Source organism: Coffea eugenioides, chromosome 4, assembly GCF_003713205.1.
Source record: "Coffea eugenioides isolate CCC68of chromosome 4, Ceug_1.0, whole genome shotgun sequence".
NCBI classification, from domain to species: Eukaryota; Viridiplantae; Streptophyta; class Magnoliopsida; order Gentianales; family Rubiaceae; genus Coffea; species Coffea eugenioides.
Window position 1 is genome coordinate 16,931,719 of NC_040038.1, and position 12,693 is coordinate 16,944,411.

The window sequence follows — 12,693 nt, forward strand, 5'->3', positions numbered from 1 at the left end:
ATGGATATACAATACATAGTGAAGTAATACAGGTGAAAATCGTGGTAATAATAGCCATGAACAACTAGGACAGCCATGAACAACTAAAAGGAAATAGTTAACCAGTGAAATTAGTTGCCACAATTGCAAAAAGAGACGAATTAAATTATACCTTAAAGTAATTGGTGATGCAAAGCTGTAAGTCGTTCTCTCCACATTCTGACCAAGCAGTGCTAACAGGATCACCAAGTATGAGTTTTTCGACTGTGAGATGAAGCGAAAATCAGCCCTTACTGTTACTAACAGTCCGACATGCAATAATCTAAAAATTTACCCTAAAAACAAACCTCTAGAAATGGACCTAGTGCGCGGTGGCATAAACCTGTTAACAAAAGAATGCATGCCTATATCTCAAATTATGGAATACAGCTTAATTACCTAAATGTATAACATAACAGAAAAATATGCTAAAGAAAGAGATGAAATTCCATATTCAAAACATTAAAAAGCAAACACTAGAAGTTTAGAGCTCCTCTATATAACAAGGACAAAGAGGTCTAAAAATTTTCAACTTCATATAAGCTAAAGAAGTCAAAAGCAGGGGAAAACTATTGAAGCAGCTCTTAATGCCGTAGGAACAACCAAAAAGTTGATTACAAGTTAATGTGCCTTCCCCAAACAGAGGATAACACGTGCATTCATGCAAGCATGGAGTTTCCCACCCAAGCAGTTAGGTAACCTTTAATGGAAATAAAACGTGAAAAGACAACAAATAGAGGATAAAATCAGCAGCATTGATTGGTTTGGGCCTAATTAACCTTAGAATAGACAAGCAGTGGTCCATTTTAGACATCCCAGGCATGACCAATTTTATTTTTATTCTTTTTTTTTATATACAGTATTGAGTAATCTACTCTTACTGATATGGATAAGAAAAAGGGTGTATCCAAAAGGTCAAGAAGAACGTAAATTGGACTACTTGATTAGAATTAGGAAATTAAAAGTTTTTTTTTTATAGATTTTATCAATAACTGGCTTCTTAAAATTCAAAGATTCTAGTAGGCAAACCTTTAACACAAAATTTAATCAACGCTGCAGGCAAATTTACTAAACTCAGCTTCCAACATTAATTCACACACAGAGCCAAATTTAAGAGAGAATTTAATGAACTCAGTAGCCAAATTAATTCTTACAGAGCAACCTGAATGAATTAATTAACACATAGCCAAATTAATCAACCCATGGCACTTATCAAACGTGAAATAATCGGCAGCTTTTCTCAAAACAGAGAGCAATTTTCATACCACTAGCATGTCCAAAACAGAGCGTGGTGGAACAATTCATTTAACTCAGCAGTAATCAATACTAAACAGGGCAATCAACTCGGCTGTCAAACTAACAAAGCAGCCCTTCTCAAGAAATTAGCATATTTAATACCAAAATTCAAATTAATCCAAGAGACTAGTACGCCATATTGTAGGAGGTAATCAACGAATATAAAATGCACTATTGACTGGAATTCACGGGCGAAAAAAAAATTTCAATCGCAAGTCAACCTCCATTCAAAGCTACGGGATTTAGGAAATCAACCTAAATGGAAGCACAGTAGTCTTCCTTAAACACTCTTCGTTCCAGCCGTGATATTAGAGGCCGAGCGTGGTGGAGGGACAGACATAGCAGGTCGCACTTTCCTCAGCTGGTTGCTCCTTCCAAGTCCGTCGGTACCTTCAGCTTGGACCACACAAAGAACAATGAATGGTTTAACACCAGCTCCAGTTGTTTGCCGCCGCATCCAATTGCTCCGATCCGCTCCACACTTCGTCGAATTGCTCAGCTGAGTTGGGGTGCAATTTACTGTATAGGGCAAGGTTTCTGTGATTTCAAAATGCACGGTGAAGAGTCTGCTTTACCGAAGTGCAAGTGTGGGTTTCGTACTGAAAGGGAAAGTGAAAAACGACGTCGTCCTCTTTAAGTGGAACAAGGGAGCCGTGTGAGTTTTTGGAAGTTTTTTGAGTTTCTGTAGCAAAAGTTGTTAAAAAACTAGTAGGAAACAAACTTGGCTAAAAACCAAGGTTCTTTAAAATGTTAGAGGAGTCATCCGGCATTTTGCAAAACCATTGTGTAAACCACAAGAGGTAATAAGAAATTTATCCTATTTTTTCATTTGCTTTAAAAATTGTTTTTGGATCGCATTTTTTGAAAGTCATAAATCTAAAATTTTTCAAACTCTTTCTAAGCTGTAATAACAATTTGTATTGAACTCTAACACACAATTATTGACGGTATTATGTTTTGACAAATTTATAGTATATTACCATTGAACTTGCTTGAATCAAAAGGATCACAATTTTTTTTAATGCACAAAACTATATTGTTAAGCAAATAAATTAGATGCATAATCAAGCATGGGAGAAGCAAACAACATTTATAAATAGTATCAAGTAAATACTTAAATTTGAAAATTATTATAGATAATGCTAACCCCTTAAGACACTTATAATTCTAAAGGTGCTTTTGATAAAATTGAAGTCTAAAAGTTGAAATTTGAAATCTAAATTCTGAATCTATTAAATTACTGAATTGTTAAAAGTTGAAATCTTAACATTTGAGTATAATATGCATTAAGCAATAAGTGAATATATTATCACTGAATAAGTTTTGTCTAGAAAATTAAGTGCCACTAATTAATTAAGATGTTCTATTTTTTGTTATCAAATGCATTTGAATATCTAAAGATTTGAACCCATTAAATTAGAATATTGAATTGGATTATCAAACATCCCTTAACTTTTTTTTTTGGGTTAAAATCTCCCTTAATTTCAAATATATATACACTTTGCCTCCTACGACTAGTCAAACATTAATAATGAACTTTCTGTCCAAAAATGTTGATAAAATGATATTAGTAGCCACATACGGTGGTTGTTGGATAATGCTACACTTTAAGTTGGATGGAGCACCTTATTAAAAAAATTGAGTAACATGATGAAAAAAATTAAAAAATAAAAGATGGCAAAATACTAGAGAGTTGAAAAATGTTCTTGTACTACACCTACCAAATTTTAAAAGAGTTCCAAAAACTTCTACACTAGTTTTCTGTCGCTTCTCTTTCTTTCTTTCTTTAAAGGGAAAATCGTTCAAAAGATCTTTCACGTTTTGCAAAATAATTTTTTTCGTCCCTTAATTTTAAAAGTATAATTTTACTTCCATTATAATTTCACATTGATCAAATTTGGTCCCTATCTAGATTTTTGACTAGTTTTTTGCCAGAATCTATCATGTGCCTATCACATGATCATCTTTGAAGGGTAAAATTGTCAAATCAAATTTTACATAATCTGATCTATTGTTCCTCACATTTCACAAAATAAATTTTTTCATCCCTCACATTTTACAAAATGAATTTTGTTCATCCTTCATTGATTATGTGTTCAAATAATTTTTTTTTAAAATAAAATCCATGTATAATAGATATATACATGAGTTTAAAAAAATTGTTACTTTTTCACTCATGTTAATTTCCTTTTACTCAAAAATTGAAAACAAAGAAGACATTTAATCCTAAACATTATGGAGTATTTATATCAAATTAAATTTGGACAGAAAAAATAAACAAAGAAAAAATATGACAAAAAGAAGTAAGTGATTGACACTTTTAAATTTTAAGATAATCACAAGGCAAATAATTCAATTGTTGGTTGTAAAAGTAGCGAGTAGAAATTTCAAATTTGAACTGTAATTTGTTAGTATGACTATAGATTTCCAATTAGGACCCATTAATTAGATGGTTTTACTATACAACTCAATAAATGAATTATTACCAAAAGAGAAAATGTCACAAATATTGAATAGGTTCACATGGTGAAATCAAATAGATATGTATATGGGTTTAAAATAAAATTATTAGTTTCAAACCCATGTATATATCTATTAAATAGCATGTGTATAAATACAATTAGTCTGTTTAGGTGAAATCAAATAGAGATATATTACATGCTATTCATACTATTTAGGTGAAATTAAATAGATATATGTAAGGGTTAAAAAAAATCTAGTTATGTACATGGTCAATGAGAGACGAAAAAAATTCATTTTATGAAATGTAAGGGATAAAAAAATTTATTTTATGGAATGTGAGGGACGAAACAATTCATTTTGTAAAATGCGAGGAACTATGGACCGGATTATGTAAATTTTGATTTGACAATTTTGCCCTTAAAAAAAATCACATGCAAGGTACGTGATGGATTCTAGCAAAAAACTAGTCGGAAACCTAAGTAAGGACCAAATTTGACTAAAGTGAATTTGTAAGTGATGTAAAATTATACTTTCAAAAGTGAGGGACGAAAAAAGCCATTTTGCAAAATGGGAGGAACTTTTTGAACGATTTTCACTTCTTTAATTATGAATGAATTAGCTTTGATACTTTTTGCTTACTTGGCAGTTTTATAGGTTAAAAAATTTTTTGAGATTCTATAATCATATTATCCACTACATCTTTTTTTTTTCAATTGCCACATTATCCCACATAAAACAAGTTTCAAAAATAGTTCCCAAATAATCTTTAATCCAAATGCACTGATTAATTCATTTCATCCAAAATAGCACTATTATCAGCATTGAGATAAAACACTTTGAATTAGACTTTTTAACAAAATTTTTTAGTTTTTTTTATTGTAAAAGGTCAAATAAATGGTTTAGTTGTGTTCAAATAGATTTAGCAACGGTTGGAAAAATACTGTTTTATTACGTCATAATTATTATGTTTGTTCAAGTATTAGCTGGGTAAATTTTGACCTTGCAAAATATACCTTCATTTTTATTTTGTTAACAATTAAATAGTGAGGAGTAAAGTTCACACGTCTAGAGTTTAGAAGGGTAAAGTATTACCAGTGGCAAGTTCAAGGGAGGCAAGTGTAATTAACCCTAAATTATATATTTCTATATATTGAAAGAAAACATTACAAAAGTATAACTTGCACTAGTGAACTAAAAAAAAAAAAAAAAAACTCCCAACACTAATGACATAATTTCCAAAATTCTCTAGCCATTAATAGTCAAGGTGCTCCAGCCATTCCAACTTCCAAGGCGTATAATAATCTGCGCAAGCAACTTTGTTGAAACGGTATCACGGGCCCTTCTACCTTTTGCCTGTTATTGTAATCAATTTTCGAGTTCACAATGTCTGACTTCGGATACAAATCAAACAATTTAAAGTCCCTAGTGAATCAAGACCTCCCTCAAATCCAAGGTCAAGTCACCGACTAATCAATGCAATTGAGATTTATTTGTCAATAAACGCAACTATGATTTTGATGGCTTTGTGACTAATTGCTAAGTCTGCTATGGTTACTTGAAGAAAGTTCAATGCAAATCTAGTGGTTAAAAAGAAGTTTACATGGTTCAATCAAGTAGAAAAAAATAAAACTAAAAAGTGATGAACAGTGATTTCCTACCTAATCAAGGTCGGATAGGGCCAGCTGCAGCTCCACCCAAAGAAAAGAATTTCAAAAATTTGATTTTGCCCCTGATGAATTTATATTATGAATTTAACCATAAGAAATTATCAGAGTAGTAATCAAGCTTAAAAATTTGGAATTCTCTAGAAATACATTTTATTTTTGCCCCCACAAAAGTTTCAAAAATTATACTTGGAAACAAGGGTGTAAACGAATCTAATTAAATCAAACAATATTGTGTTAAAACTTATCTATCTATTTTAAAGAGTTTAAAACTGTTTTTAATTTGGCTTGTTTATTAATTGTGCCAAACTTGATTGAATTTTATACATACAAATTTCAAATATTATGCTAAATGAGCCAAGTTCGAATCTGATTTGAAATTTTATCGGATGCAAAATAGATGTTTATATTTGGTTTGATTAGTTGGGTAACCAAATTCAAAAGAGCTCTTATCAATGAGAGTATTGAGTAACTTGGACTATCTTTCGCTCATATCTATGGATCTAAAAGTTTTATCTAAAAAATTATGTTGATATTAATTATGTATAAATTTTCACCTCCCAATAATTGGAAATTCTGGTTTTATGGGTAAAGTGTCTAATTAACCATCCTACGCTTTGTTGTCACTTCTTAAGATTTCTTTTGCTAATGATCATTACTCGACTCGTTACAGATTTCAATTATAACGAATTTGGAATTGCTGATTTCTAATTTCTTTCCAGACTACATTCTTAACATTACAGTGTACCCATTGGAACGAATTTGGATTTCATTAAGCAATAGCAATTCGAAGTGGTGCTGCAAATTTTTATAACGGAAACAATGAGTGTTTGAGTACGACATTATTTGAAATATTATTTAGAATAACTACTATTACATTTTTTGTGACATAACGTATGTGAAATAAAAATATGATTAAAAAGATGAAAGTAATTGAAAAATGTGTTTATAGTACAAGCGAAATATTACTTGAAATAAAATTTGTATCCGAACATATAGACCCAAGGAAGAATAGAGTTTGATGCTTGCTTTTCGCCAAATATTAGATATATGATTCGAATTCTAAACCTTACAGCAAGAAAAACTCTAAAAGCCCTTGATCACTAGCAGTGAGATAGACTCTAAAAGCCCTCAACTACTGGATTCTTCTTTTAGTATTAGTGGTACTGAGTATCAAAATAAATCCATTGGGAGTACAGCTTTAAAAAAAAAAAAAGTTAAGCGTGCCACTGTATCAAGTCGTAAAAATGAATCTTGTAATTAAATCGCTGTGTTACATAATCTTGAAATCAACTCATATTAATTTGAGAAAGGGTTTGTCTTTAGTGGGTTTCTAAGTCCATAATTTTGCAGTTTTTCTAGTACAGGCTCCTTTCAGATGTCTTTTTGATGACAAATGAAAAATTAGTAAGACAAGCTATCAAAAAAAAAAAAATTAAAGGATGCAAACAATTAACGCAACAAAAAGTTAGAGTTTTACGTATTTAGTGTTTGGAAAATTTCTCAGAACCAAACCAATTAGGGAAGGAAACAAAGAATTGAACTAAAAGCAACCATATTATACAACACTGGAAAAGAAAAAGAAAAAAAAAGGAAAGACAGAAGTAAGATGGAAAGTTTGTAAAGAAATCAAACAAAATATTTAGAAGAAAATTAGGTTTTATTGTTATAGCCTATAAATGCGGGAGATTGGAAAGAAAACTATAAGAAAAACAAAAACAATATTGTTATAGCCTATAAACGGCTGCGTAGGCAAGATGACGAAGCCCGCTTGCTAGAGAAGATTTTGGTATCCATTATTATTATAAATCTTTATGTATTTGACACGAGAATAAACTAAAAACTTGTATAGTGTTAGAGAATTGTAGTAAATAACAAAACTAAACTAGAGAAGTGCAAAGACTTTGAGGCGTGAAAGCACTTCTCTTAAGGTGTTATTTGCCTTTATTAGACAAATTACCTCTAGAATATAACAAAATCTAAGAACTATCAAATGAAAAGTAAAAGATGATTTAATTCTATCGAAATCCTACCATGTAAAAGAATTGAAATACCTATCCAAGGCACTATCAGAGGATGCAATCCTTATTGAATAGGTGTATAGGTAGTTAACCAATTAACAGATATGTCTGCAAAATGTAACCGCCCTGATTGACACCCTATCAGAAAGCCCCAAGTGCCCAAGTGCCGTTGTCAAGATTTTATATATCTTGAAATAACTTTCCCACCAAACTTTCCCTCCAAACTAATATTTTTGGAACAAGTTTGTAAAGGAAGTAAGACAATGATTCATATATAGACAATGATTCATATATAGGCAATGTGCACTCTATCCTCTTTCAATGTGGACAATGAATTTCAACATACTCATTACAAACTATTACCAACAATCCCCCACTTAATTTATAATGAAATTAAATCAGCACTCATATTATCTTGCATAGAGAAAGGTGTTTGTGAACTTAAACCCTTCTCTTAGTGTAAATATTTCACTCATTCTAACAAGTTATGGTGGCTACGTTGCTTAAACCATACCTTTAAAGTTAAAACAGAAATAGCACACACAAGATTATATCCTTTTCGGAGAATAGTTCACAAAATGATTTTAGCACTTTTACCGGCCGTGTGCTCCATGAAACCATATTAGCACACATTTCAAGCCTTTATTACCAAGGCACTATGAAACCATATTTAACTTCACTAAGAGTATGATACTCAGCCTCTTATGTATGAAACTGCACTGGTACCTTGAAATGGTATAGTACAATTTCTAGTGCTCACAACCACTCATTAGTAACTTGTGATTACCCTTTAAACCTTTCACCTAGTGTTAGTGCTAGAAGAGAGGTTGGGTTACCATTACTAGTGGTTTTAGACAACAAGTTTTAACTCCATTCCCAATGACGTTGCTTTCACTACATCTCTTGAGAGAGCTTTAGTGAATGAATCCGCCAAGTTGTTGAATGATCTAACATACACCACTGTGACTATGCCATCATTCAATAATTGTCTGATATATTAATGTCTTAAACTTATATGTCTAGATTTGCCGTTATATATTCTTTTTAACGCTCTAAACATAGTGGCTTCACTATCACAATGCGAAGAAATGGCGGGCATCAGTTTTGGCCACAACTCGATGTCTAACAGTAGGTTTCTTAGCTATTCGGCCTCTTTGCATGCAGCTGCTAAGGCTACAAATTCAGCCTCCATGGTGGAATGAGTTATGACGGTTTGTTTCTTTGATGCCCAAGAAACAGCTCCTCCACCCAACATAAAAATCCATCCAGAAGTAAACACTTTGTCACATACACTGGTTACCCAACTTGCATCGGAATAACCTTCAAGAACAATCGGAAATTTGTTATAAGAAAGCTCTAAATCTTTTGTCCTTTTAAGATACCCAAACACTCTACCTATAGCTTTCTAATGCTCTATACCAGGATTCTTAGTGTATCTAGCGAGTTTACAAACTGCATATGAAATACCTGTCCTAGTACAATGCATAGCATACATTAGATTACCAATTGCACTAGCGTCCTCTAATTGAGCAATCGGCTTACCAAAATTTTCAACAACTTAAAGTTAGGATCATAAGAAGTGCTTACTTCTTTTACCTTCAAATGTTGATACTTGTTCAAAACTTTCTCAACATAAGGAGATTGACTTAAAGAATAGCCCCCACTATATCTCTTAACTTTAATTCCCAAGATAGTATCTATTTCTCCAAGATCTTTCATATTGAATAAAGAAGACAAATACTTCTTAGTTTCTTCAATGTCTTTGTAATTAGTTCCAACTATTAGCATGTCAGCCACATATAGACAGATTATCACACCATACTTTCTAGTAAATTTGGAATAAATCCTCTTATCAACATTATTATATTTAAAACCATTAGAGAGGATAGCATATTCAAACTTTTGATGCCACTGTTTAGGTGCTTGTTTTAAACCATACAAAGACCTTATTAATTTGCAAACTTTCTTTTCATTCCCTAGTAGAACAAAACCTTCTGGTTGATCCATATACACCTCTTCGTTTAAGTCACCATTTAAAAAGGCTGTTTTCACATCCATCTGATGTACACACAAATCAAACATTTAAGCCAATGCTAATAGTACTCTTATAGATGTAATTCTAGCCACTGGTGCATAAGTATCAAAATAATCGATTCCTCCTTTTGCCTAAATCTTTTGGCTACTAATCTTGCCTTAAAAGTTTGTACAGATCCATCAGTAGCGTATTTTTCTCGAAATACCCAGTTACAGCCAATTGGTTTAGAACCTGGAGGCAAATCAACTAGGATCCAAGTATGATTACTCAATAATGAACCCATTTCATCATTAATTGCCTCTCTCCAAAATGATGCATCTCTTGATTTTATAGTTTCACTAAAAGTTTTAGCATCATCTTCTACAGTTAACAAGACAAGAATCTTGTCAAATAGAAATTGTCTATCGCCTTCAACTAAGAAAACAATAGCTTGTGAATCCATAAAATCAGAGGATAAATGTTTTTCCTTCCGTTGCCTTTGATTCCTCCTCAATTCACTTGGAATGTCTACTGCATCCCTTTTTTTATTATTAGAGAGTCTAGCATTGAAAATGGGCGGTGGCTCTTGACTTGAATCCGTACTCATTGTCGAATTATAAAGAAATTTATCTTCTAAAAATTTGACATTTCTAGATTCAACAATGACGATAGAATCTAAATCTAGCAACTGATATATTTTTGAATTTTCAGCATAGCCTACAAACACACTTTTAAGTGCCCGAAGTCCCAATTTAGTACTTTTATGATCAGGGACTCTATGAAAGACTATACAACCCCAAACTCGAAAATACTTCAAGTTTGGTTTTCTACCTCTCCATAATTCATATGGTGATATCTTGGATTTAAGCCAAATTACTCGATTATGTATATGACAAGCAGCCAGTAAAGCCTCTCCCCACAAATTTTTAGGCAATCTAGAACTTATAATCATGGCATTTACCATATTTTCTAAAGTAATATTTTTGCTCTTTACCAAACCATTTTGTTGCGGAGTATAAGGTGCACTAGTTTGGTGTATAATCCCATTTTCTTCACAAAATTGAGAAAAATCAGCAGGAAAATATTCCCCACCTCTCTCACTTCTCAAAATTTTAATTTTCTTTCCTTGTTGATTTTTCACAAGATTTTTGTAACACTTAAACATATGAAATGACTCAATTTTCGTTTTCATCAAGTAAACATACACATATCTTGAATAATCATCAATAAATATGCTGAAATACCTACTTCCTCCTCTTGTTAGAAACCCATTTAATTCACAAACGTCAGAATGAATAAGATCTAACAACTCATTGTTTCTTTCTGCTTTAGGAAAAGGTAATCTGGTCATTTTTCCTTGTATGCATGTTTCACACCTTTTTTCAACATTATCTTTGAACGAAATCAGCCCATGTTTAGACATAAATTGCAAAATTTTATGATGAGTATGTGCTATTCTACCATGCCAAAGAGAATATGAAGCATCAACAACATACACAGAAACATTATCTTTATTGATACATAACTTGAACATTCCATCACAAGAGTATCCCTTGCCTACAAATACACCATTCATAGAGAAGATAACCTTATTAGACTCTAGTACAGCCTTTAGCCCCTTTTTGTTTAAGGCATCAGCTGACACAAGATTTTTCCTAATTTCTGGAACATGAAGTACATTGGCCAATATAAGTTTCTTTCCAGAAGTAAACTGCAAGTCTACACTTCCTTTGCCAAGAACATTTGTTGTATTGTGGTTTCCCATCAATACTTCATGACCATCAGGAATTTCTTCATAAGTCTTGAATTGGGACTTATCATTACAAACATGCACGGTGACACCAGAATCATACCACCAGTCACATGATTTGATTGCAGCAGCCACATGCAACTCAGAAATCATGCCAATGTTTCAATGTGAAATCATTGCAACAATCTCAGCAACATCTTGTTCAACCAAATTTGCATTTTTGGTATTGTCTTTCTTTTGTTTTTTGTTGCTATCTGCCTTGCATTCACGTTTGTAATGTCCCTTCTTGCCGCACTTATAGCAGACTCTATTCTTCTTCTTGTCCTTAGATGTACTTGCTTCTGGAGACTTTCTTTTGAAACCAGAAAAATTCTGTGAATTCTTCTCACTTAAAGCATTCACTTTGACATCAAATTCTATTTGCTTCTTTTGAAGATTTCTGGTATCTTCTTCAATACACAAATGTTTCAAAATCTGATCTATAGTGAATGATTCAGTAGTATGGAGCGACTTTTTCTTATAGTCATTCCAACTAGTTGGAAGTTTGGCTATAATTGCTCCAACTTGCAAGGATTCAGATATCTCCACTTTCAGATCATGCAACTTAGACACAATCACTTGGAGATCATGAATTTGATCCATAAGAGAAGAATTCTCAGTGATACGAAAATCAAAATATTGCATAATCAGAAATTTGTCCGCACCTTGTTTCATCGTATTATACTTGTACTCCAGCGCATTCCATATTTCCTTTGGCGACTTGACTGCAGTATACAGATCATACAAGCGGTCAAAAAGAGTGTTCATGATATGTCCTCTGCACAGCAACTCGTCCTCTGCGCGTTTTCTGCGTTGTGCCTTGATTTCATCCGAATCATCATCTTTAGGCGCTGGAATTTCAGGAAGAGAAGGATCCAGAACATAAGCAATCTTCAAATCCGTCAGGAAAAACATCATCTTATCCTTCCAATGGGAGAAGTTAGTGCCGTCGAATCTGTCCAACTTCACGAAGTCCTGATTCATCACTTTGAACGCAGATTCAGAACTTGACTCCATTGTTGAGAATAACACCTTAAGATTGTTAGAGAATTGTAGTAAATAACAAAACTAAACTAGAGAAGTGCAGAAACTTTGAGGCGTGAAAGTACTTTCCTTAAGGTGTTATTTGTCTCTATTAGACAAATTACCTCTAGGATATAATAAAGTCTAAAAACTATCAAATGAAAAGTAAAAAGTGATTTAATTCTGTCGAAATCCTACTATTTAAAAGAATTGAAACACCTATCCAAGGCACTATCAGAGGATGCAATCCTTATTGAATAGGTATATAGGTAGTTAACCAATTAACAGATATGTCTGCAAAATGTAACCGCCAACCGCCATTAGCTACCTCTGATTGACACCCTATCAGAAAGCCCCAAGTGCCCTTGTCAAGATTTTATATATCTTGAAATAACTTTTTCACCA